Below are 24,070 nucleotides of genomic sequence, written 5' to 3'. Positions count from 1 at the left end.
ATGGATTCCTATCTTCATTTTTACAGAGCTATGGTAATTTATGTCTTGTAAAGAATTTGTCCATTTCATTTAAGCTGTAGAATTCATTGACACCATGTTGTTCACAATTTTCTTCTACCATCTGGAAAATCTGAAGTGATACCCCTTTTTTATACCTATATTTTCTTTTTTGTTTTTCTTTCTTGTTTTCCTTATAAGTCAGACTACAGGTTTATTTATTTTATTGATCTTTTCAAAGGACTGATGAAATTGTTTCCTATTGCTGCTTCAGTAAATTACCACAAACTTAGCAGCCTAAAATAACATAAATTTATTATTTTACAGTTCTGAAGGTCAGAAGTCTAAAATGAGTCTCATGGGGTTGAAGTCAAGCTGTCAGCAGGACTGATTCCTTCTGGAGACTCTGAAGTCTGCATCCATTTTTATGCCTTTTTTAGTTTCTAGAGGCCACCTGCATTCCTTGGCTCATGATCCTGCCCTGCATTTTCCAACTTTCAACACATCTCCTGCTACTGACTCCGATCCTCCTACTTCCCTCTATAAGCATGCTTGTGATTACACTGGAGGACCCACCTGGATAAAACCCTTAACTATTTAAGTAATCACACCTGCAAAGTTCTTTTTATCATATAAGGTAACATGTTCCCAGGTCCCAGAGATTAGGACATGGACATCTTTGGGGGACCATTATTCAGCCTACTACTATCAGCTTTTGATTTTATTGTTTCACTCTTTCGTTTGCTCAATTTCCTATTTTACTAATATCCGTTGTTGTCTCTGTTATTTTCTTCCTCCTTTTTTGCTTTTGACTTAATTTGCTCTCTTTTTCTATTTTCTTAAGGTAGAAGTTTAGATCTTTGATTTGAAATATTTCTTCCTTTTTAATAAAAACACTTAATGCTATAGATTTCTCCCTAAATACAGCTTTAGATATATCTCAGTAATTTTGATATATTGTGTTTTCAATTTCATTCAACCCAAAATTATCAATTTTGTTAGGTATTTTTTGATCCACATGTTATATAAAAATATATATTTTTAATTTGTTATTTTCTAGACATATTTCTCTTGATTTCTAATTAATTCCATTGTGTGCTAGTTTAATTCTCCTGTATGTTTTGATCCTTTTAAATTTATTGAGATTGAGACTTGTTTTATGACTGAGAATCTTGATGAATATTCCAGGTTCACATGAACAAAGCATGTATTCTGCTATTTTAGAGCAAAGTATTCTATTAGGCCAATTTGATTGATAATGTTGTTTAAGACTTCTTTACTCATTTTCTGTCTACTTTTTCTATCAATTACTTGGAGAGGTGTTTTGAAATCTTCAAGTATAATTGTAAATTTGCCTTTTTCTTCTTTTGGTTCTATAAGTTTTTACCTCACGGATTTTGAAGCTGTATTATTAGGTAATGGATATAGTATCTGTGTCCGTTTTGAATAGTTTTGCTTTCTTGGTGAATTGACCACTTCTTATATAATGTCTCTGTCTATCCTAGCAATAGTCTTTGTTGAGCTTTCCAAATATTATAAAAGAGGACCAGAAACTGGGGGGCTGATCTAGCCTGGCTCATCATTTTAAAGGTAGTACCTCACATATAAATTGTTTGTGGAATACATAAAATGTATCTTCTTCTGCTTTGCAAAGTCTTAGACCATTTATTGCAGCTAAGCAATGAAGAAATTTTTCCATCTCCTATACTTAAAAGACTGACATATGAAAACATTCTCTTTTTCCTCTAATCACAGCCTTGCCTTGGCTCTCTTTGTGTACTGACCCCAGAGAAGCTCTTGCGTGTTTATAGGGCTGGCACTTGCTGCCCCATCTGTATAAAAACAGCTACTTGCCTGTGGATAAAGTTTCCATTCGCTACAAGGTCAAAATCCCATCGGACTATGCTTACTAACACCTAAGGCCCAAAGCTGCCATCATAGTCCCATCAGTCAAAAGCCAATCACACAACTGTAAGAATCAGCTATGTGGCGTGTCCAAGCCCCACAAATCTCAAAAAACAAACAAAAAAAAATCTTGCAATCCATGCTTACTCCACCTAAGGCTTAACGCCATCAAAACCTTATGTTTTTGGCTCTCCAAATACTACTGCTCATGTGTCTCTCAAGGTTCCTGGCTAGTCTTCCAAGTGTTGGGGAAAAGAATGCTATTTGTTGGACTCCAAACTCTATCATCCTCCTATGCCAATGCCAGTCATCATAATTGGTCACAGAGATGTGTAATAAGGCTCATTTCCCCCACATCCAGCCCCACACAGGTTTCAGGTGGTGGTGTTTGTCTTTCTACACCACCCACTCTTCTCTAAATCAATGTCCCTTGCTCTATTTCATAAGGGAAGAGCTTACTAGTATCCTGGGGCAGTGACAAAGGTAGTAAATGTCCCATACAGAACAGCTTGGGTGGCAGCTCAGCCATCTTAGGATTCAGCAGGTGTCCCTCTGCCGGATGAGCCACAGGCAGTGGGCAGGGGCAGCAGTCTGCGTGGTACTTTGCCTCTCTAGGTAGTGATGGCCCTTATTCATGCCTCTCCTCTGCCTCCATCCAGTCAGTTCCTTTCTATATGGCCTCTGGCTGCTTCCACATTGTGTCCAGGGTCACTGTTTGCTTCCCCCCACCTCCATCCCAGACAGCCCTCCTAATCTCTAGTCAGGGAAGAAGGCATGACCATCAGCCTCTCCTCCGTCTCTTATTAATCTTTATTATGGTATCTCTATGTTCTGTTCCCCTCAGAGTCATCCCTTTTATTCTTATTGACTCTTAGGGGCCTGATTTGGAAGTCAAACCAAAGAAAATAAACTAGATGGGAACTGTTTCTTTCTCTTTCCATCCAGATGTTCTGACTGACTGAGAGAAGGGTCCAAGAGGTGTAGGAAAGTGTGAAGAGTACAGAGATTAATTTTTCAGAACTCTATGCCAGTACAGAGACTTGCCCACACTGCACCACAAGGGTCTCAGAGTCCCTCCAAAGATGCTCATCAGACACCCATCCCATTAGAGTTGTCCCACACAAGGAAAGCCATTAACCATCAGAGTCTAGTCAAATGACAGTCCTGGTAGTTGGTTTAGTTGGCAGGCCTTACAAGTTGAGGTGCTGTGGCTGGGAGAGGCGAGGTGGCACCCAGACACATGCTTGTTAGGAGCAGGGCTGGGACTCCGGGCAGCTCAGGTTTAGTCCAATACACTGCACTCTCACCTGGGGTGACTCCATAGGATTGGTTGGCAGCAAGCCCAGAGCAAGATTGAGATACAGGGTGGAGGCCAAAGTAAGAGGATGCTGGCTTCTGAAATGAAACCGTCACAGGGAAGGAGAGGCGAGGAAGAGCAGGAGGAATCTCGGCCTGATTTTGCTCATATGTTGGTGAGCTGGGGTCTGGACACCTTTCTCCAAAAGAACCAAGTCTCAATGGGGTTCTTTTTTGATGCCTTTTAATTGTTTCTCATTCAAAGCTACTTTCTAAGACCAAAAATTTTCCACCTACTTTTACAAATAGAATATAAATGTAATAGAAAATTTAGGGAAGAAGAATACAGCTTCTAGATGGGGGGGAACTGTGTGTGGTGTGTGGCAGAGCTTGAGGCTGCAGCACACACTAAAATCCCAGCCATCGATGTCATTCCCCTTCTGGGGAACAATAACTCTAGTTGGCTGTAATAATATGATGTTTTAAAAATTGTTCAGATCAGCAGAGAGAGTGCTGTTTTGATGGGACTCTGAGGTAAACTCTTGGGTGAGTCAGAGATACAATGGGAAAAATTACCGGCACTTGGGAGATTTTGAAATACTGGCCTTGCACTTACAATCCCAGAAAAAAATGTAGGTTTGATAGATTTTTCAAAGTTGATGAAGGGCAAGAGTGGCTGTTTTTTAATTCCCCAGCCGACTTTTCAGATTCAAGGCTCACATGGGGAGTCATTCTGAGGGAATTTTGGCCATCTCTGCCAACTGTAATTATGGCTGGATGCTAAATGGTACCTTGAATAAGGATCAGGAACTGTGGTTGTCCTGAGTTGTCCTTTATCTAGTGACTGAGGCTGAATCTACATGGTTCAAAGTGCACTTAGGATTCAGTCACTCACCAGTTTCAGCACAGCCACTTCTCCCCCATCCGCAGCTCATACCACAATCTTTGCATAGATGACACTCCAGCCCCACTGGTGTTTTTGGTGTTTCTCATGCATGCCATGGGCATTTCCACCTGAGAGCCTTTGAACTTGTTGTTTGCCCTATCTGGAATGCTCTTGTCCGGATCTGTGCGTGGATGGCTTTCTCTCATCGTTCAGGCCACTCTTCAGAGGCCTCTCTCACCAGACATCCTAAAGGAGTTCCTCAGGCCTTCCCCTTCCCTCCTCCATGTCTTATTTTCTTCCGAGCACATATTTCTACTATTTTCTGATTTGTCCATTCTTTTCCTGACTTTCTCCCCAGAAGAATGTAAGTCCTCTGGGAGCAGGAACTCTGGCTTACTTGCTCACTGCTATGGTCCCAGCACCTAGAGCCGCACCTGGCACACAGTAGACGCTCAAGAAGTGTTTGTTAGAGAGCTGAGGAAAGGACGGTGGTGGGTGGCCTGTCCGGGGCTGCTGGATAGGGAGGCCAGCTGCTCCACCTGTCCATAAGGAAGCACACACACTCACAGGCATGCTGCAGGCCTCAGGGGAGCACACCAGGGCATTAACAAAGCCATTCTCTCACCAGGGCTTCCGTGTTGGGTCCAGAGTTGAAAGAAAAAATTATAGGATTTGGGCTGATCGTCGCATCTGTCATGTACCAGCTGGTTTTCAAGATAGTGAGGACAGCCACAGAGCTTTCTCATTTTAGGTATAGCAACAGTTTCCCCACTCATTTTTAATGATGATTTCTTTGCTTTTCTTTGAGGTGTATCCACAGCAGGTGGCCTGTCCTGTTTCCAGGAGTTGAAAGATGGGTGTGGGGAAAGTCGACAAGCCTTCTAACAGCAAGAGGATGAGATCGCTGGTCCTGGTTCTTTGCAAGATAATATGGTGGACTTTATTAAGATTAAAGGCAATCAGCATTTATGTGCTTCAAGAATTTTCAAGAATTTTAGAATGAGTGAAACCTCCCCCAGGGTCACCTAGTTCAACGTTCCACCAACTGTGACACTTTTCATGACATGGTTAATGGATAATTGTCTGGCCTTTGCTAGAATAGATTCAACTACACCACAGGGCAGGCAGCCACTATTTTACTGCTGAGAAAACTTTTCTAAGGAGATTTCCAATTAAATTGATTCTTTATTTTTCTTTAAAACACCTTTTCTGTGGACAGTTGGTGGATATTTTTAAGTTTGGGATTTGGACCATATGGAGTAAAATATTTAGAAATGTTTAGAGCTATTTTGTCCCTTCTGAAAATGAGATTGAGAATAACCTGAGAGAAAATATAACACCATTGGCTTTCCCATTCATAAACACATTCTGCTTGGCACTTCTCTGACATTCTGTGATGTGAGGGAGCCTGGAGTTTATATTTCATTTGCACATTATCCCACTGCGATAGGAAATTATTTCTCCTTGGCCAACTCTTATCATGCAGATTGCTCTAAAATCAGATTACAGCTGCTTGTTTTGATTGATTAGTTAGTTCTGCCTTTTAAAAAACACTTATGTCTCTTATCAGTGAGAATAAAGCTAAGAATGCAATTGCAACATTTACTTACGGGTTTCTAAGGGTGTTTTAACAAGAAGCTGAGCAGAAACAGCTCCTGTATAAAAGCGAAGCAGAAACAAACTTCTTCACAATTATCAGTAAATCCGTCAAATAACCCAAGGAGACATAGAATTTTTATTTTATTTTATTTTTTACATTATTATTATTATTATTATTATTATTATTATTATTATTATTTGAGACAGGGTCTCGCTCTGTCGCCCAGGCTGGAGTGCAGTGGCGCGATCTCCGCTCACTTTCAAGCTCCGCCTCCCGGGTTCACGCCATTCTCCTGCCTCAGCCTCCCAAGTAGCTGGGATTACAGGAGCATGCCACCACGCCCAGCTAATTTTTTGTATTTTTAGTAGAGACAGAGTTTCACCCTGTTAGCCAGGATGGCCTCAATCTCCTGACCTCGTGATCTGCCCGCCTCGGCCTCCCAAAGTGCTAGGATTGCAGGCGCAAGCCACAGCGCCAGGACAACACAGAATATTATTAAGTGAAATGAAGTCCAGCTTTACAGCACTGAGCAACCATTAAATGCCAGTTTATTCCAGGAGCTGCAGTGGATGGAGGACGAATAGAACTTTGAAGTTCACACTCACAGGGTCCAAAGTAGACGCCTGCATCTCTGTCCATCCTCCCCTCAAGGGAAATCATGTAGTGTATCCACTTAATGTTCTGGCCAATTATAGCAGTAATTTAAGGGATAAGAGAAGGAGAGGCAGTAGCTATTGGAGATGCCATGTGTATCCTAGGCTCTGGGTTGGACATTCTGGTGTGAGTCCAGTTCTGTACTTCCTGGCTTTTTGACCGTGGGCACATTTTTTTTAACCTCTCTGAATTTGTTTCTTTGTCTGCAAAATGGTAAAACTGTTTTCCTTGCAAGATTTTTGAGATTGGAGATCACATATGTAACGCTCCCAGCCGAATGTGTAGCTCTAGGTCTTCAGGGATGTGGCAGCCGCCAGGACTGGGCTGGTTTTTCCATGTCAAGGGCCATCCTATCCAGCTGCAGGCATGCTGGCTAGGCACACAACTTTGAACGGTTTTTAAGTTTGTCTTGCTGGAAGGTGACCTTGGAGGATCTGCGCCAAGACAAGCTGCTGAGGCCTCTTCTGGCCCTGGGTTCGTCGGCAAGGGCTGCTTCTGTGCAAGGGGAATGACTCAGGGCACAGGGCTGCAACTCACGCAGCGCAGATAGAAGCGCTGAGAAGGCGGCTGAGAGGAGGCCAGAGAAGAAAATCCTAGATAATGTGTTTAATTTGATCCGTTCCCTGGAGTCATTAAAATGCATCCTCCCCTGGACTCTCAAATTCTTGAGCTGAAATAATCAGTCCAACAGGCTTTTTTTTTTTTTTTTTTGAAAATAATGAAAGCATACTTTATGATGCGTTCAAAATTCTCAGGCCTGTTGAGATACTGCCCTCTAGTGTTCAGGGATGGGCGCAACCTCTTTGGGAAACTGCTTGGCCGACCAGCTTGTTACCTGATGCATTTCCAAAGGAAAGCTAAAGAAATGCAAGGCTGACCCCAGATAAGTCGTTCAACATAAGGGGTTGAGATGGGGGTGGGGATTCAAATTCCTATTCCCGTGACAGAGAAACACAAAATTTTCTGTCGCTTATTTTCAAAGGGACCCCACCTGAATTCAGAGGGAATTATTGACCTCTACGGCATCCTCTTGCCAACGGGGGAAGAAAAATATTCGAAATGACTGACACTTTCCTCCCTGTCTCCCTTCCTCTAGCTCCCTTCCATTTATTGAGCAGCTACCAAAACATAGCCGTCAAAATATGGACACAGGCAGTCTGAGTTCACAGGCTGGCTTCACAATTTGCCATTTGTGCGAATTAGGGTAAGTGACTTAATCTCCCTGTGTCCCAGGTTTTTAAATCTATAAAACAGGGATAAAAATTTTACCTACCTCATAGGCATGTTCTAACGATGCATGAGATGCTTGGAGTACATTTAAGGTACTTTGAACAAGACCTTTCACACTGTAAACATTTAATAAAATAAGTTATTATTAGTCGTTATTGTATCCTTCTCTGTCTCAGGCTTTGTCCTAGGTTCCTCGGGAGGCAGCTGGGAAGACAGGCATGGCCCCTGCCCTCATAAAACGTATATCCACAAATCCTGGGCTTCAAGCTGTCAGGGATTTTATCCATACTGGAGGGCAAAGAAGAGTAAAGCTCCCAATGTATGTTTTTAAAAATCCAAGAGAAAACAATTCATGATAGCTCAAGAGCCCGCTAGGAAATATTAGTGCCAATTTTCCCAAACCGAGGTAGAAGTTCCACAGGTATGTCTCTGGATGCCTTGAGAACTTCTCCTTTTCTCAGACATCACTAATGAGATACAATTCTCCTTCTATTTCCAGAGTTTATCCACACCTTTAGCTAAAGGGCAACATTAGCCTTCAGATATTGAATATGGAGCTACTTAACTTGAGTCATGCTGTCTTTCTCTGCTTAAAATTCTATTCCTTTGCCTTTCAGAATTACAGTCTCCAGGAGGCCCCTGCTAAAACACACATGTTCTTAGATATGTTTATTATTATTCATTCTTTATATGTTATTAATCTTTAACACCAGGTATGAGATTAATTTGTTAATTCCTTCCTAACTTGATGGCTAAATTCAGGGACGTTCAGGATGAGTGCATTTTTAAAATAACTTTTTCTAATTTTAAAAATACTAAATGCTCATTGTAGAAAACGTAATAGAGAAAACCCTAAAGAACAAAATTATCCCCACCATGAGACAACTAATCTTAACATTTGATTCTTCTTTCCAGCTACATAATTATGGATTTATCTATAATCAATAGGTCAGCTGGAATTGCATGGACTTTGAGGTCTGGATAAAATGATGCAAACCTTAGTTCTTTCCTTGTAAGAGCCCAAAGCCCTCCCCTAAATTTCTGCAGATGGATGAGGATTTTATTTTTTCACAGTTGGCTCTTGGTTCCAGCTTCTGCCTCCATAAATGTTACCCTGCTTATTACCAGGTCTGCCCCCTTGCCCAGTGCACACAGTTGTGCATGTGTGAGTGTATGCACAAGCACACATATACATACACACACACACACACACACAGTTCATATTTGTGCCTGTGGTAGGCTGACGACCAGAGAGTAAAAGTACATTGCAGCATACAGCTTCAAATAAAACATCAGCCAGGCCTTCCGCACAATGTCCTTTGGCCATACCCACTGCCCCAGGATCCCCACCAGCCACCATATGCCCTACTGTCCTCAGCCTGGAAATACCTCTGGGCTCTCTTTCCCTGATTCGGGGCTCATGCAGAGCAATTTAGCCACTGCCTGCTGTTTCTTATACTCCTACCAACTCTTCACCCTCAGGCCTCTCCTTCTAAGTCAAATGCCTCTGTCAAATTATTTTCTTTTTCTTTCTTTTTTTTTTCTTTTTTTTTTTTTTTTTTGAGATGGAGTCTCACTCTGTCGCCCAGGCTGGAGTGCAGTGGTGTGATCTCGGCTCACTGCAATCTCCGCCTCCCGGGTACACACCATTCTCCTACCTCAGCCTCCTGAGCAGCTAGGACTACAGGCACCCGCCACCATGCCCAGCTAATTTTTTTTTTGTATTTTTAGTAGAGACGGGGTTTCACCATGTTAGCCTGGATGGTCTCGATCTCCTGACCTCGTGATCTGCCCGTCCTCGGCCTCCCAAAGTGCTGGGGTTACAGGTGTGAGCCACCGCACCCGGCCTATCAAGTTATTTTCTAAAGCAGAACAGTTTCTCCCTAAAAGGAATGTTGCTATTAGTAGTTAAAATAATGAAATTATACCCTTATTACATTTTTAATGCTGTGTATATCGTATAGTTTTGTATTGTTTTTCAAGCAAACAACATTATGAACATGTTACTGTGTCAAAAATTATTCAAAAAAAACCCACATATTTCATCATCAAAATGAGTACGTGTTCTTGGAGGAAGGGGCAGGTCAGAAGCATAAAGGACATGAGAGGGCCAGGCCTCCGTGGGCACCCTAGGACTGAGGTTAGTTATTGGAGGACATGGTGCTCCTGTCTCCCCTGGGGAAAGGAACAACATATTACAAAAAAGAAATAGGAAGCAACCTTGGAATATTCCATAATTTAGCTTAGGCCAAGCTCTGTTAAGGGGTGGGACTAACATTATCCTCAGCATAGCTTTTGCTGAGACACTAGAAATTTAGAACATTCTGAATGTGATTGAAGCAAGAGATAGAATAATAAATCCAATTTATTTAAGGTGGCAATGCATCAGTTATGATCTATGCTAATGTACCACATAGGGCACACAGTTGGAAGTAGACGCAGTGAAGATAGAATTCGGGAAATGGTGGTGCTTACCTAGCTTTTTACAGATTCTGAGTGCTAGAATCTTCGTATCCACAAGGTCCCTCCTGAATGTGTATTTATATAATAGTACCTAGAAGGGTTCTTTAAGTCAAAGCTTTATGACGATAACAGGGCCCTTGCAAGAAATTAGACTCTTATGAAATTTACTATATAACGACAATGCATTGCAGTGAATCCTCACCCCGTCCTGCCTCAGCCATCAGGACTGCATGGGATGCTATGTGGCACAGGTAAGGGTGGAGTGGCGACCTTTCTCTGCTGTGTCTCATACTGCTCTTGCCCCTGCCATGAGACTGGGGGTGTACACTTGCTTCAGGGCCCTATTAAAATCAAATTTCAGAAATGCTTGTTTTATACTTACTTTAGTTGTATCCTTTAAGCAATTTCTATGAAGGGGATCATAGAAAATCCCTCAAAAATCCTTCTCGATCTGACACTTTAAAAAAACCCACAAACTTAATGAACCATTGCCTTGGTATCCTCTCCTTGTATCTGTCCCCTGTTCTTCTGCTTTCTCGAATTTCTGATGCAGACTCTCCATCTGGGATCTGTTTGATGACTCTCGGCCACCCCTTTTGAATCCAATGCTGTGGCCTGTCCCTGGATTCCCAGGCCTTTGTCCTGGAACTTGCTTTCACACCCCCATTGCTCTACATCCACAGGCACAGGCCAACTCTATGCCTTTTCCTCCTGTTTTGGTTAGCTATGACTACATAACAAACCACCTCCAAATTTCATGGCCCAGGACAACACAGCCATTTATTTGTTTATGATTCGGCGTCTTGAGCAGGTCTCAGGGGGCAGAGCTCGCCTCTGTTCACGTACGGTCAGCTGGGACAGCTTGACTGGAATTGAAGGATCCACTGCCACGTCAGCTTTCCTCATGTGGTTGGCAAGTTGGTGTTGGCTGGTGGCTGGGATTCAGCCGGGGCTGTCAGCTGAGGGCTTGAGTTCCCTTCCCCCAGGCCTCTCCATATGGCAAGGTTGGGCTTCTCGTGGCATGGCCATCCCAAGAGAGTTGGACTTCTAACATGGAAGCTGGCTTCCTCCAGAAAGCAAAAGTGGAAGCTGCCAGGCTTTTCAAAGTCCAAAAACATCTCTTTCACCACATTTCATTGCTCAAAAGAATCACAAGGTCGGCTCTCATTCTAAGGGAGAGAGAACAGACTCTCCTCTTGATGGAAGAGTGGCACGTGAGAGAGGAGATATTGCTGAAGCTATCTTTGGAAATACAATACTCCGTACACACTGACACACCCATGCCATCTCCATGCCCGGCCCTAACTTTCAGAACCCCAGCACAAAAATGGGACTCATGTGCCTTTCTATTCCCAGACGGATTTTAGACAGAAAGACCTTGCTTCAGTCTTGCTTCAGACTTGCTTCAGAAGACCTTGCTTCAGAAGACCTTGCTTCAGACCCAGATTTCAGGGAATATGCTGTCAATTTGTTATGAAAATGGCTGTGAAAGACTGCAATACTTTGTCTTTCTGGGCTGAGCATTCTGGGACCATGTGCTTTGGCAGCATCTTTCTTCCACGATTAACCTTCTCCTTTGCACTGTGGTACCCACGTGGGGTGTTTTAAATTCCCCTTTTCAAATAGTATCAGTTCCTGTTTGCACACCGAACTAAAAATGGATTTTACATTGAGCTACACCATGACTTATAACACCATTCAGCGTCCACCTACAAACAGAAGGTGGGGCTGACTGCCACCCACAGGCCCCTGGGGCTCAAGCCTGTTCACACTGGGCATGCAACTTTTCTGCTATGTGTGAGGGCAAAACAAGTGAGATTCTCTCAGTAAGAAAGACCTGAGTGGTATGTTTATAAGTATAGGAGAAGCTGGTATTCCCCTAATTGTTACTATCTAATAAACTACCCCCAAAACTTAGTGCTCTAAAACCATGTTTACTATATTTTACAGGTTATGTACATCAGGAATTCAGTCAGGCTTGACTGGGCAATTCTTCTGCTCTCCTCTTACCCTGAAGACATCAGTGAGGTCACTCAGTGGTGTTCAGCTGGCAGATGGGCTGGTCTAGAGAGTCACAGGTGGGGTTATTCACATGCTCGGCACCTTGGCAGGAATGGCTGGAAAGCTGGGCTCAGTTGGGACTGTCTACTGGAGTGCCCACCTGCAACCTCTCCAGCACGATGGTCTCAGGGTAGCTGGACTTGTTACATAGCAGCTGGCTGCCCCACTGCTCCCCACCTCCACCCCCTGCAAGTGTTCCAAGAGAACCAGACAATAGCTGAATGCCTTCTTACATTTAGACTTAGAAGTCGCATATGCCCCTTTAGCCACATTCTCCTGGTTACTAGAAAGTCATAAGCCAGTCCAGGTTCAAGGGAAAAGAACTAGACACATCTCCTGCTGGGGATGTGGTAAGGCCCCGCTGTAGAGGAGCTCATGGGACCTGAGGCATTGTTGCAGCCATTTTTGGAACATGGTACCTGCCCGCAGCTGGCTCAGACCTTGGCAAGAGAGCAGTTAGATGAAGCTTGCCTCTCCATTCCTGTAGATCTGCCCCATGTTTCTCCCCTTTTTTGTTGTTCTTACCTTTAGATTTCACCACGATCCCTGGCAGCCTCCCCTTTCCCAGCCTCAGATTCTACCTCACTCTCCTGTCACTTCCTGGTGCTTCCTCCTTTATAGAACTTACCTATTTTATGTCCCACTTCCTCCTGACCCCATTAGATGCCTGGATGCAGCACTTTATAGTAGAAAGAGCATTGAACTGAAAAGCCATGTCCTGATGCTTCCACTAATGAGCTGTGTTATCCTAGGCAATTCATAACTATTGCAGTTTTCTCATTTACACAATGCTGGGGAAGTGGGTTTGGGGGATAGGATAAAACAGTCTTTAGCATCAACTCCAGTCATTTCTAAATCTAAACTGAGTTAAGAAATAAATGGATAGCAGCAGCAAATCACTATTTAGCCCCACTGAAAATATCCACTCAGCACCTACCTTAAAGAATTCTGGGTCACTACAGATGATAAGAAAAAAAAGTAAGATAAAATCCTTACTCTTGAGGAATTGGAATATTCATTGGCAGACACAAATAGAGGAAAAGTTAAGAGAGCTAGGAAGAATGCCACTGGATGACAGACCATGATTTATTGCAAGTAAGTAATCTAGGTAGTGTATTCTGGGTTCCTTCAGTAATGTAATTGTCTATTGAACGATAAGGTGGCTTTGGAGGTAAGACACAATTTAACAGGATTTTTATTTGTTTTTGTTTACATATCTAAGCCAAAGGAAGAGGCTGTATGAGCATTTGGGTTACAGTGTCAGGGCAAGCAAATGATGTATTCTGGCTGGCGGGAAGTATAAACTCATACAGCAATACCACATACTGCACCTGCAGCCAGGCACCTCAGCAGAGTCATGTTATGTGCAGATGTCCATAGAGGAAAAAACTTTTGAGAAATATTCTTTTCCTCTCCTCCCACCCTGAAGTGAGAAAAAATAAAGCTTATGTCTTCTGGATGTCAAACGGAGACCTGCTTCATTTGCTATGCCTGCATTGGCTCCAAGTACCTGTGACAGAGGGAACCGCAATGTACAAGCGAGCTGGAGGTTTTTCCATCAGAACCCCACTTCTATGCCTCCACTATCACCCTAATAATTTAAATAACAAATCAAGTCAGTGAGGGAAATGATGCCCATCTCCAGTCTATCTACCAGATTGACTTTGGCATCCTTAAAATTAATCTAAGAAAGAACACCTAGGCAGCCATTTGAGCTTCAGTTTTCTCCAATGTGAGTGACATGCAGTGGTACTATACAGATGTTATGACAAAGTCTGAGTGGGTCATCAGGCCTAACTCGATGCTAGCACTTAGCAAATGCTCAGTGAAAGTTCTGCAACTGTGTGTTGGAGTTCAGACACTTTCTCAGGAAGTTTTGTGAAGACTGAGCTTCAGTTGGATATAAGTGGTATGAGAGAAAACCAAACCTAAGCCAAGGCAAAAAGGTCAAGCTATTACGGAGAAGAAACTAGTGTCACTGTCCAGAATTCGGTCCAACTGGAGGAAAGCCCATCTCTTCAGTTGTCTCTGACCACCCCAGTTCCTAGCCATCAGCACGCATGGCAGGCTCATGCTGCGCTGGGACATGGCTGGGCAACAATGGATATCTGCAAGCTCTAAGACTAGGAAGTTTCGCAAGAGAGATCTTGGTTCTCCCACCAAGACCTAGTCACATAGGAGGGGATGAGATGTCACAGAAGGGACACAGAATTCACATCCATTGAATTCCACATGTTGAACCATTCTTGCATCCTAGGGATAAATCCCACTAGGTCACGGTGTATGATGCACATTGTATACCTGTTACGGTGGCTGTTATCAAAAAGTCAAAAGATAAATTGGTGAATATGTGGAGAAATTTAAACCCTTGTACACTGTTAGTGGGAATGTAAAATGGTGCAGCCACTATGAAAGACAGTATGGAGGTTCCCCAAAAAATTAAAAATAGAACTGCCATCAACCCCACTTCAGGTTATAGATCCAAAAAATTTAAATCAGAATCTCAAAGAGATATCTGCACTCCATGTTCATTGCAGCATTATCACAATATTCTAGATATGGAAACAATCTAAATTGTATTGATGGGTGAATGGATTGAAGAAAATGCAGTGCATACATTCAATGGAATATTATTCAGCATTGGAAAAAGGGAAATCCTCCCATATGTGACAACATAGATGAATCTGGAGGACTGTATGTGAAGGGCAATACTGCCTGATTTCACTCGTGTGAGGTATCTAAAATAGTCAAACTCACAGAGGCAGAGAATGGTGATTGGGGGAAGGTCTCGGGCAGGGATAGATAGGAAGTTGTTGTTGTGTAGGTATAAACTTTCAGTTATTCAAGATGAATAACTTCCTGAGATCTGCTGTGCAATGTAGTTTCTATAGTTAATGATACTGTATTGTATTGTGCAATTAAAAAATTTAAGAGGGTCTATCTCATGTTGTGTTCTTACCTGCAAAAAGAAGGAGCGGGCACCAGGAACTCTTTGGGGGTGATAGATATATTTACCACCTTGATTATGGTGATGGTTTCACAGGTGTATGCTTATGGCCTAACATTAAATTGTATACATTAAATATGGGAAAGTTTTTTTCATATAACAATTATACCTCAATAAAGCAGTTAAAAAACTTAAAAACTTAGGCCACTAGAAGACTCTTAAAGAAACTTCACCAGAAATGTCTTTCTTACGGTGAACTTTTTCTTACTGATATTTTTCCAAAGCAAGCACAGATATTTCAGGCCAATGTTCTGGTCTTTCTGCTATTTCAGCTTAAAACCTTCCTTTTGAAAATCACCTTGGTATTGCTAGCTCAGCTGTGGCCCTTCCTCCCACAACCTGCAACTAATGATGTGACTTGACTTGCTCAAGCCCATAAGCTCAAAGATACAAATCTTTGTAAAGCAAGATTTTGCTATCAAAATCTATATGAATAAGCTATTTTGTTGTTGTTGTCCTATTTTAGTAATTTCAGGGATTATTTATCTGTAAAAGAAAAAGGTATTGAAATAATAAAATAATATTTAAAGCATACTTTAAAGACAGCATTTTACTATCTCCATGTTTACAAGTCATATGTGCTTTTGTGGAACATTTAGAAAATATAATAAAGTACATGGGAAAAATTACTTGACTATTTATAACCCCACTGCCATGAGAAACATCACTGTAGACACTGTAATTGTTTTTTTCTTCAATGAAGTCAATCTATACTTTTTTGAAACATGCTCCTGTTTTTCACTCAGCAGCATATAGTGAAGGGCATTTTCAGGCAACAACTAAACATATACCCTGTTTTCAGTCCTAAGTCAGAATGTTGCCTTTTGGGGTATTATAAAAAAAAAAAAACTATTTGGTTAACTGCAAAATCAAAAGTAAACTCAACCCAATAACATAATTTTGGGGATGATGTTAAAAATGGCTTGTATGTTTTATTAATATGATTGAGTGTTATTACACTTGGTCTTTGAATTATTTCAATATGGACATTTTTGTTATCTTCATTTTCTTTGCATGTGAATAGTTCTAGTCACCCAGTTTGCATAATTAGGCATTAGGATAATTGGCACTAGTTTCCATAATAATTTCCAAATTATTATTCTAATATTATTATAGTATCTCCAATCAGAGACTTAACACAGTAAAAAATTCTTTCTTGCTCATGCAATATTTTATAAAGTGTGGGTAACTGCACTCCTTGGCTCTACTACCAGCAATAACTAAGGGATATGTGCTCATTCCATGTGGTAGTTACTCCAACTGGAACACGTGTCCATGGAAAAGAGAAGAAAGAATGGCAAGAGTAGAGAATCATCAAGTGAGTTTACATTCAACATGGAAGTGGTGCACATGAATTCTTCTCACATCTTATTGGTTATAATGCAGTCAAATGGCCTGAACCTGACTGTGAAGCAGCCTGGGAAATGTAGTCTTCCTTTGTGCCTGTAAAAAAGAAGCCGATTGATAAACATCTAACAATTCACAGGACCACTTACAAATGAGCTGTTCCTTAGGATTCCACCTTAATATCATTTGTTGTTTCCAGCCATTATATGGCTATTCCTTGTACAACCAATTGGATTCCATAATTCAAATCTCTCCTTGATGGCTAAAACAGCCAGAAAATGGTATATGGAAACATATACACACACACAGCACCCCCACACACACACTCTCTCTCATTGCTAATAGTATAGTTGATTTGAGTATATTAATAATAGATCTTTGCAATAAGCATTGTTCTATGTCAGAAATTGCTGGATGTTTTACTTCCATGCATTATCTCAATTGATCTTCACAGAATTAGTGAGGCAGGCATTAATTATATCCTCATTTTACAGATGAGGAAATGAAACTTGAGTAAAATAATGTGCTCAAAGTCACACAATGACATACTAGCAGGGCTGGGACCTATCCAGGTCCATCTGGCTCTAGAACCTGTGCTATTAGCTCCTGTAGTATATGGGCCTCCTGTTTAGGAGACACTGCCAGAATGAGATGAAAGAAAGTCCCGTGGGGCAATAGCTTCAGGCTTTCCTGATCTTCCTGTCAGAGTGGTTCTAAGCTGGGTTATCTGCATCCTGGAGTCCCTCTGGCTGATGCACTCGACAGTTTTGCCACATGTAACCCAGACTAAAGCGGCAGGTGGCCCAGGTTATGTTGTACCACAGAATGACAGTTCTCTCTGCTCTGCTCTGCCTCAAAACTTGCTTTGTTTTCCAACCTGAACTACGGACTGGTCCTAATATGCAGCATGGCTATAAAATGCAGCCTGTTGCATTGAGTACGGGCTACATCTGATTATACTTGATATCTTGCTGTGTGCTATCTTTAAACGTTTACATGTGCCACTTTTACCTCCCCAACTAGAGGGTAAATTTGGGACAAAACCCCATGTATTTCCTAAAAGCAGAAGCACATGGGAAACTTGTATTGATCTAGGGTGGGCAGCCTAACAATACAGGTAACCCTGTGGTGCCTCAGTTTACTTTTCTGTAAATCAGGGGCTTTGGCTGGAAGAGATCTAAGGGCCTGTCCAGCTTTGTGATTCTCCATATTATTGGGCGGTGTTCTTCAAGGGTGGACTATCAAAAATCTTAGTAAATTTTTCCTTCAAAGCCAAAGTCATTGAATTGTCACAGGGTGAGTATGGTCACATTCTCCCTAGCTAACAGCACCAAACAAATGTGACTATAACTGGGTTTTCACAAAGAAAGTTGAATTTTCAAGTGACAAAAACTCATTATTATAAAATGACTAATAATACAGCCAAGAGCCGTAAAGTGAATCTTGCCCAAGTCATTCATCAATTGATACACTTTAAAGAGAAGCTTCCTTATCTATATTGTTAGTCATTATTCAAATAAAGTAAATATTGCCTGCATGGCCCACTGAGGAATTACAGGAAGATTTATTAAGAAATTGAGCAAATTAAATGTCTTGGAGAAATTTCAAAATTAAGGATTCTTTCAACAAAGGAATTTCAAGAAGTCAGGTAGGCTGCACAGTTTTATCATCTTTGGGTCTCACTCAGGTTCTATCTAATGGCACAATGCAGTGAGGCTTGAGGCAAACTGCACTTGTCTCAGAAGTCAGTTGCTTTCCAGGCCTGGGACAATACCATTCAAGAAGCAATAGCTTTGTGACAAAGACCCTGAAACCCCCTGGTCTTTTCTCTTAAGTCAAATGGCTTGTCTTCCTTTTTGGTTCATCAAATAGGTAGTTACTTTGCAGACTCAAAAGCCTCAAACAAGTGAGTTTCATTTGAATGTGATTGCATTTCATAGATGAATGTGCTATTTAGCTTTATTCTATACTGTTATTGCTACCACATGAAGAAGATAGAAAGAGGAAGCAGAGTTCTGGGAACTGCAACTAATGATTTACCATATAGAAGGAAGTGCTCAAAACAACCTGAGACATGAGTCTACAGAAAAATTAGAAACAATGACCCACTTTACCATTAGCCAGGATATAATAACAGCTGGATGTCAGAGCAATCTATGGGTGCCAAGTTAGGATGAAATTTAGACCAGGTTACATTTACTCAATGGCAAAATATCTAGTAAATCCAGGTAATGTTTTTTCAGACACACCCTTTAAGTCCAAGTAAACAGTTGACTTTTTCCTTTCATATGGAGTGTTGCAACATTCTAGAAACACTACCTTGAACTTCTTCAGGAATTTTGTGATCTAAATTTACAAACTGGCTCCAAATGCATACACACACACAATTAGAAAGCTTTTTTTTTTTTTTTTTTTTGCTGTGTCCTCCAGACATCTACAGGGTCCCTAGGACCCTCAGAAGCAGGGCCTCTACAAGTATGGGAGAATGTGCCTTCTTCCTTTTGAAGAATGATGGTACCAGAAGGGAAGATTTATGTGGGCAATAAGATTTCTTAGTTCACCTTTCATTCTTGTTATAATTTAATATCATTCTTAATTAAAAAATGAATGACTCTTGGATGGGAATAATTGGCAAAGGAGTGCCTCATATGAATGTAGCATTACAATCTGTCCTCCTGACACTCATCGAGACGCCTCCATTGTGCATCATGATGAAATGTCCATCAGGACTCCTAGGGTTTGTGGCTGAGCACACAAAAATGCTGCCTACTTCTCACTTTGATTTGCACGTGACCCCAAAGGTGGAAGAGGGCTTTGTCAAAGCCACAGGCCATGGACAAACCAGTGCTCAGTCTTAGATTTCCTAAAATACCCTCCTCTTCATGCGGCTTTTTCCTAAGTGCCACAAAACGAGATGCTACACATTAATTAAATGCACGCACATAACCTCAGCATAGTCTTCACTTCGCTTATCTAAAACAACAGATTTTCTTATGGACCAAAAGGCCTGAAACGGAAATATAGACATGAATTCTACATTATTATAGGGAGCCAAAACCATCAGTTATGTATAAGACAGACAGGTCCAACCAGAAGAAAAATTGTAAAATTTGACCCAGAATAGGGCCGGGTGCGGTGGTTCACTCCTGTAATCCCAACACTTTGCGAGGCCGACACGGGCGGATCACGAGGTGAGGAGATCCAGACCATCCTGGCTAACACAGTGAAAGCCCGTCTCTACTAAAAATACAAAAAATTAGCCGGGCGTGGTGGCGGGCGCCTGTAGTCCCAGCTACTTGGGAGGCTGAGGCAGGAGAATGGAGTGAACCTGGGAGGCGGGGCTTGCAGTGAGCTGAGATCGCGCCACTGCACTCCAGCCTGGGCGACAGAGCCAGACGCCATCAAAAAAAAAAAAAAAAAAAAAAGTCTGACCCAGAGTATTACTCATTCAGCAGTCATTAGGAAAACTTTTAAAAATTAACACAGGATAGGAGTCAACAGGAGCAAGTTTTGTTACCGAAGAATCAGTCCGTACTGGTGGCTGAAAAACCACTACTCTCCACCGGGCACACCTGTGCGCCTGCCTGAAACCGTGGCTTACCATGCAGCCTACAGGGACACTACATCTTTCTCAGCATGGAGATCCCTCACAACACAGCGAAATACTGTGAGTTCTTGTCAGCAATCTTTGTCTCCACACACTTCTTCCACTCACTAACCTTCCACTTACTCCTCCACTCGCTCATTCACCTTCCGCTCACTCACTCCTCCACTCACTCATCTTCCACTCACTCACTCCTCCACTCACTCATCTTCCACTCACTCACTCCTCCACTCACTCACTCCTCCAGTTACTCATTCCTCCACTCACTCACCTTCCACTCACTCACCTTCCACTCACTCACTCCCCCACTCACTCACCTTCCATCACTCACTCCTCCACTCACTCATCTTCCACTCACTCACTCCTCCACTCACTCATCTTCCACTCACTCACCTTCCACTCACTTACTCCCCCACTCACTCACCTTCCACTCACTCACTCACTTTCCACTCACTCATCTTCCACTCACTCACTCCTCCACTCACTCACCTTCCACTCACTCATCTTCCACTCACTCACGTTCCACTCACTCACCTTCCACTCACTCATCTTCCACTCACTCACGTTCCACTCACTCACCTTCCACTCACTCATCTTCCACTCACTCACGTTCCACTCACTCACCTTCCACTCCCTCATCTTCCACTCACTCACGTTCCACTCACTCACCTTCCACTCACTCATCTTCCACTCACTCACGTTCCACTCACTCACGTTCCACTCACTCACCTTCCACTCACTCATCTTCAACTCACTCACTCCTCCACTCACTCACTCCTCCAGTTACTCATTCCTCCACTCACTCACCTTCCACTCACTCACCTTCCACTCACTCACTCCCCCACTCACTCACCTTCCACTCACTCACTCCTCCACTCACTCACTTTCCACTCACTCACCTTCCAGTCACTCACTCCTCCACTCACTCACTCCTCCACTTACTCATTCCTCCACTCACTCACCTTTCACTTACTCACTCACTCACCTTCCACTCACTCACCTTCCACTCACTCACTCCACTCACTCACCTTCCACTCACTCCTCCACTCACTCACTCCTCCACTCACTCACCTTCCACTCACTCACTCCCCCACTCATTCACCTTCCACTCACTCACCTTCCACTCACTCACCTTCCACTCACTCACCTTCCACTCACTCCTCCACTCACTCACGTTCCACTCACTCCTCCACTCACTCACGTTCCACTCACTCACCTTCCACTCACTCACCTTCCACTCACTCCTCCACTCACTCACGTTCCACTCACTCCTCCACTCACTCATGTTCCACTCACTCACCCATCTGCTCACTCACTCCCCCACTCACTTCTCCACTCACTCACTCCTCCACTCACTCTTCCACTCACTCACTCCTCCACTCACTCAATCCCCCACTCACTCACTCCCACACTCACTCACTTCTCCACTCACTCCTCCACTCACTCTTCCACTCACTCACTCCTCCACTCACTCCCCCACTCAGTCACTCCCCCACTCACTCACTTCTCCACTCACTCCTCCACTCACTCTTCCACTCACTCACTCCTCCACTCACTCACTCCCCCACTCACTCACTCCCCCACTCACTCACTTCTCCACTCACTCCTCCACTCACTCTTCCACTCACTCACTCCTCCACTCACTCACTCTTCCATGCACTTTCTTTTCGCTCACTCATTGTCCACTCATTCTGCCACTCACTGACCCTATAATCCCTCACTCCTCCACTCACTGTAACATAATGTCTCTACCCACCACAGCACTGAAATGGCCCCTGCTAAGACCACTCATGCCCTTGAGAACCTAAATCACTTTTCAACCCTCATTTTACCTGATGTCTTCACATTAGTTACATAGTCCCTCTTTTTTTCCACCCCTTTTCGTTAACTCCATTGTTCTGTTTTTTTCTTTTTTCCTCCTTGTTCTTTTGTGCGTCTCCCTTCTTTACGGGACCTTGAAATATGGTAGTGTGCTGGGTTATAATCTAGGCCTCATCTTTACTCTTCCCTGGGGCTCGTCTCAGTGACTCATGGATGTGTATATTTAGCACAGAACTCCCTTGTGAGCTCCAGATTCATGTGCTTCTCTGCATATTTCCCTGACATCTGAAATTCAACTTGTTCAAAATTTCACTTGTGTTCTATTTATTCACCACATCACCAACCTGGCTTTTCTCTGGTGTTTGCTCTGAGGAAATGGCATCACTGTCAACTGAGGGGTTTGCCACGCATCTGGATGTTGTCTGCTTTTCCTTCCTCCCAGCTCACAGCAGTCACCAGGTCATGTCAACTTTACCTTACCTCCTCAACATCAGCCGACTTGTTCCTTTCTCTGCGTCCACTTCCTGTCATGGTCTCCTGGCCACTCTCTCCACTTCTGCTTTTGCCTCCTTTAATCCTCTCGCCTCACAGCAGCCACATGCATCTCCATGGGCTGAAATCTTCCCTCCAGTGGATTACCAGTGCTTTGAGTCAATTCCTAATATGAACCATCAAGCCTTACCTTGCCTATCTCTTTAACCTCATCTCCCTCTGTCCCCCATGATCTCTAGAGAGCAAACAGACAAGCTTCTTTCAAGTCCTTCACAGTGTGGTCTCCTTCCATCACTCAGACTTTGCCTGTGCTGTTCTCTTTCTCTAGCACACTCTTCCCACCCTCACCCCACTCCCCTGTCTTGTTCCTACCCCTTCTTCAGGCCTCAGTTTAATTGTTATTTTCTTAAAGAAGCCTCTCCTCAATCTCTAGAATGTTAGGACACTTGTTCTATTTTCTTGTGGCACATTGCACTTTTCCCTCGCAGCATTTATCCACTTGACCTGAGTCATTATTTCTTCATGTGGTTAACAGACTGCTTGTGGGTACCGCAGAACAGTCCAGAGCACTGGTTCTGGAGTCAGACAGCACAAACTCAGATCCTAACTCTGCCATCCTATATCACTCCTCTGTGGTTTCATTTTCTCATCTGCCAAATGGGGTTAACTATAGCAACTATTTCACAGGGTCACTCTGGGCTTTAGATTAGATAGCAAGTAACTTATGCCTGGCACTCAGTAAATATTAGGAAGGAAACTTTAGTAGATACTAAATACTTGCTTGCTAAAAGAATGAATGTTTTTCATATAAAATGGAGATAACAGCATTTGCCCTGTAAACCCTTCAAGATGTATGTAAGATGAAATCAGTTTCTGAGTGTGAAAGGCATTGTAACTTGTGTTAGGCTCTACAAACATGGGGTCCTCCTGTTGCTGTTTGTACTTCCCAGCCTTGACTTGTATTTTTCTTGACCAAAATGTCTTAGTGCCTCCATTTTGTTTTTAATAAGAGTGAAATGAAAACAGAATTGTAAACCCCATTGTCTTATATGTAAAAATGTTTTATCCAGACAGCAAAAGCTGCACTGCCCCCATTCCCAATAAGGAAAGACAGAGTAGCAGACACAAGACTCCCTCCCCAGGAGCATGCACAGAAAGCAGGGAAAAGAAACCTTCCCTAGGCTCTCCTTGAACTGTGTAAGCATAGCCTCCCTGACCCTAGGGCTGACAGTCTAGCATCTGATCCCCTGGGAAAATTTGTAGGCTTTAGTAAATGAATGGACCTTGAAGTTTTCCTTTGGGGGAGAGGTGCTATTTAAAACTCTGCAACAGCTGAATGCTAATGTACAGCAACAGCAGGAGCAGTGAAAGTTTGCTGCCATGCCTGAGCTAGGCCCCTAATTAATCAAACTCCCTTCCCTGTCCGCAGTCAATGCATTTTCTCTAATTTAGTTCAGTGCCACAGAGAAGAGTATATTCCTGCTATGAATAGAGTTCTAAAAGTTTACAGATTCTGAGGGTGGGAAGGTATCTTAGGTCCGCTGAATTCAAAAGCCTATTCCATGACATCAGTAATTCACTCCTTGATGCGTGGCCAAGCTGCAGGTGCCAGCCTTCCTGCGTGAGGTCCCTTAACACAAGGGTGGGAAGGCCCCAAGCTATGTCCAATGTGTAGACAGCTCCTGGTTGATCCACCCAGTGGGACTC

The sequence above is a fragment of the Pan troglodytes genome, chromosome 15 (assembly GCF_028858775.2).
Source record: "Pan troglodytes isolate AG18354 chromosome 15, NHGRI_mPanTro3-v2.0_pri, whole genome shotgun sequence".
NCBI lineage: Eukaryota > Metazoa > Chordata > Mammalia > Primates > Hominidae > Pan > Pan troglodytes.
The sequence above is the reverse complement of the archived record's forward strand: the minus strand, read 5'-3'. Positions refer to the sequence as shown.